Below are 4,558 nucleotides of genomic sequence, written 5' to 3' on the forward strand. Positions count from 1 at the left end.
TCGGTACCCATTTTTACTTGGGAGCGAGATCACTGGCCTGATTGCTCTCTCCCCCTTTTGACTCTCCTTCTTCTCCCAATGGGTTGCCTCTATCTCCCCCCTCCCCCTTTACTTCTCTACCCAACTCAGTGAATCTCTTTGTGTGTTCCGGGATGTGGAGAACACTTAGGGAACTGATTACTGGCTGGATCTGTCTCGCTCCTTTTGATTCCCCCTTTTCTCCTCCTAGTCACCTCTGTCTCCTTCCTCCCTCTTCTCTTCTCTGTGTAACTCCGTGAACCTCTTTGAGTGTTGCAGACTGTGGAGAGCACATAGGGAATTGATAACTGGTAGCCTGCTCTCTCCCTTTTGATTCCTCCTTTTCTCCTCCTGATCACCTCTATCTCCCTCCTGCCTCTTCTCTTCTCCATGAAACACTGTGAACTCCTCTGGGTGTCTCTCACTGTGGAGAAGCTTTTCATCGTTAACCTAGATATTTTATCACTGGTGCTGTATAGATGGAGAAGTCTTGAGGCTACTGTAAGAATAAGACAGAAAAACAGAGGCAGGAGGCTTAAGCCCAAAACCTGAGAACACCAGAGAACTCCTGACTCGAGGGAACATTAATCGATAACAGCTCATCGAAAAGCCTCTACACCTACACTGAAACCAAGCACCACCCAAGAGCCAACAAGTTCCACAGCAAGATATACCATGCAAATTTTCCAGCAATGCAGGAACATAGACCCGAGGTTCAATATACAGGCTGCCCAAAGTCACATCAAACCCACTGACATCTCAAAACTCACTACTGGACACTTCATTGCACTCCAGAGAGAAGAAATCCACCAGAACACCAATGCAAGTTTCCCTAACCAGGAAACCTTGACAAGCGACCCATCCAACCCCACCCACAGCAGGGAACCTCCATAATAAAGAGGAACCACAAACTTCCAGCATACAAAAAGGCCACCCCAAACACAGCAATCTAAACAAGATGAAAAGGCAGAGAAATACTCAGCAGGTAAAGGAACATGATAAATGCCCACCAAACCAAACCAAAGAGGAGGAGATAGGGAATCTACCTGGTAAAGAATTCTGAATAATGATAGTGAAAATGACCCAAAATCTTGAAAACAAAATGGAGTTACAGATAAATAGACTGGAGACAAGCATTGAGAAGATGCAAGAAATGTTTAACAAGGACCTAGAAGAAATAAAAGAGTCAATATATAATAAATAATGCAGTAAATGAGATCAAAAACACTCTGGAGGGAAACAACAGTAGAATAACTGAGGCAGAAGATAGGATAAGTGATGTGGAAGATAGAATGATAGAAATAAATGAATCAGAGAGAAAAAAGAAAAAAGAATTAAAAGAAATGAGGACAACATCAGAGACCTCTGGGACAATGTTAAACACCCCAACATTTGGATCATAGGAGTGCCAGAAGAAGACAAAAAGAAAGATGATGAGAAAATACTTGAGGAGATAATTGTTGAAAACTTCCCTAAAATGGGGAAGGAAATAGCCACCCAAGTCCAAGAAACCCAGAGAGTCCCAAACAGGATAAACCCAAGGTGAAACACCCCAAGACACATATTAATCAAATTAACAAATATCAAACACAAAGAACAAATACTAAAAGCACCAAGGGAAAAACAACAAATAACACACAAGGGGATTCCCATAAGGATAACAGCTGATCTTTCCACAGAAACTCTTCGGGCCAGGAAGGAAATAGCAGGACATACTTAGAGTGATGAAAGAGAAAAACCTACAACCCAGATTACTGTACCCAGCAAGGATCTCATTCAAATATGAAGGAGAAATCAAAAGCTTTAAAGAAAACCAAAATCTCAGAGAATTCAACACCACCAAACCAGCTCTTCAACAAATGTTAAAGGATCTTCTCTAGACAGGAGACACAAAAACAGTGTATAAACTTGAACCCAAAACAATAAAGTAAATGGCAATGGGATCATACTTATCAATAATTACCTTAAATGTAAATGGGTTGAATGCCCCAACCAAAAGACAAAGACTGGCTGAATGGATACAAAAAAAAGACCCCTATATATGTTGTATACAAGAGACCCACCTTAAAACAAGGGACACATACAGACTGAAAGTGAAGGGCTGGAAAAAGATATTCCACGAAAATAGAGACCAAAAGAAAGCAGGAGTAGCACTACTCATATCAGATACAATAGACTTTAAAATAAAGGCTGTGAAAAGAGACAAAGGACACTACATAATGATCAAAGATCAAGCCAAGAAGAAGATATAACAATTATAAATATATATGCACCCAACATAGGAGCTCCACAATATGTAAGGCAAATGCTAACAAGTATGAAAGGGAAAATTAACAATAACACAACAATAGTGGGAGACTTTAATACCCCACTCACACCCATGGATAGATCAACTAAACAGAAAAAAACAAGAAAACACAAACTTTAAAAGACACAATGGACCAGTTAGACCTAATTGGTATCTACTAGACATTTAACCCCAAAACAATGAATTTCACCTTTTTCTCAAGTGCACACAGAACCTTTTCCAGGATAGATCACATCCTGGGCCATAAATCTAACCTTGGTAAATTCAAAAAAACTGAAATCATACCAATCATCTTTTCTGACCACAATGCAGTAAGATTAGATGTGAATTACAGGAAAAAAAAAAAAAACTATTAAAAATTCCAACATATGGAGGCTAAACAACATGCTTCTGAATAACCAACAAATCATAGAAGAAATCAAAAAAGAAATCAAAACATGAATAGAAACAAATTAAAATGAAAACACAACAACCAAAAACCTATGGGACACTGTAAAAGCAGTGCTAAGGGGAAGGTTCATAGCAATACAGGCTTACTTCAAGAAATAAGAAAAAAGTCAAATGAATAACCTAACTCTACAACTAAAGCCCTCCTACGCTCACGCAGCCACCACTCCTTGGATGTGGGGTTGCTCCTATATGCAGGTCAGGAAACAACAGTTAGAACTGGACATGGAACAATAGACTGGTTCCAAATAGGAAAAGGAGTACGTCACAGCTGTATATTGTCACCCTGCTCATTTAACTTATATGCACAGTACATCATGAGAAACGTGGGGCTGGAAGAAGCACAAGCTGGAATCAAGATTGCCAGGAGAAATATCAATAACCTCAGATATGCAGACAGCACCACCCTTATGGCAGAAAGTGAAGAGGAACTAAAAAGCCTCTTGATGAAAGTGAAAGTGGAGAGTGAAAAAGTTGGCTTAAAACTCAACATTCAGAAAACGAAGATCGTGGCATCCAGTCCCATCACTTCATGGGAAATAGATGAGGAAACAGTGGAAACAGTGTCAGACTTTATTTTTGGGGGCTGCAAAATCACTGCAGATGGTGACTGCAGCCATGAAATTAAAAGACGCTTACTCCTTGGAAGAAAAGTTATGACCAACCTAGATAGCGTATTAAAAAGCAGAGGCATTACTTTGCCAACAAAGGTCCGTCTAATCAAGGCTATGGTTTTTCCAGTGGTCATGTATGGATGCGAGAGTCGGACTGTGAAGAAAGCTGAGTGCCAAAGAATTGATGCTTTTGAACTGTGGTGTTGGAGAAGACTCTTGAGAGTCCCTTGGACTGCAAGGAGATCCAACCAGTCCATTCTAAAGGAGATCAGTCCTGGGTGTTCTTTGGAAGGAGTGATGCTAAAGGTGAAACTCCAGTACTTTGGCCACCTCATGCAAAGAGTTGACTAATTGGAAAAGACTCTGATGCTGGGAGGGATTGGGGGCAGGAGGAGAAGGGGATGACAGAGGATGAGATGGCTGGATGGCATCACCGACTCGATGGAAATGAGTTTGAGTAAACTCCGGGAGTTGGTGTGGACAGGGAGGCCTGGAGTGCTGTAATTCATGGGGTCACAAAGAGTCGGACATGACTGAGCGACTGAACTGAACACCTAAAGCAACCAGAAAAGGAAGAAATGAAGAACCCCAGAGTTAGTAGAAGCAAAGAAATCTTAAAAATTAGGGCAGAAATAAATGCAAAAGAAACAAAAGAGAACATAGCAAAAATCAACAAAGCTGAAAGCTGGTTCTTGAGAAGATAAATAAAATTGACAAACCATTAGCCAGGCTCATCAAGAAACAAAGGGAGAAAAAGCAAATCAACAAAATTAGAAATTAATGGAGAAATCACAACAGACAACACAGAAATACAAAGGATCATAAGAGATTATATCAGCAACTATATGCCAATAAAATGGACAACTTGGAAGAAATGGACAAATTCTTAGCAAAGTATAACTTTCCAAAACTGAACCAGGAAGAAATATAAAATCTTCACAAACCCATCACAAGCACAGAAATCAAAACTATAATCAGAAATCTTCCAGCAAACAAAAGTCCAGGACCAGACAGCTTCACAGGTGAATTCTACCAGAAATTTAGAGAAGAGCTAAAACCTATCTTACTCAAACTCTTCCAGAAAATTTCAAAGGAAGGCAAACTGCCAAACTCATTCTATGAGGCCACCATCACCCTAATCCCAAAACCAGACAAAGATGCCATAATAAAA

Source organism: Bos grunniens, chromosome X, assembly GCF_055505025.1.
Source record: "Bos grunniens cultivar Pamir isolate PY7600 chromosome X, Bosgru_T2T1.0, whole genome shotgun sequence".
NCBI classification, from domain to species: Eukaryota; Metazoa; Chordata; class Mammalia; order Artiodactyla; family Bovidae; genus Bos; species Bos grunniens.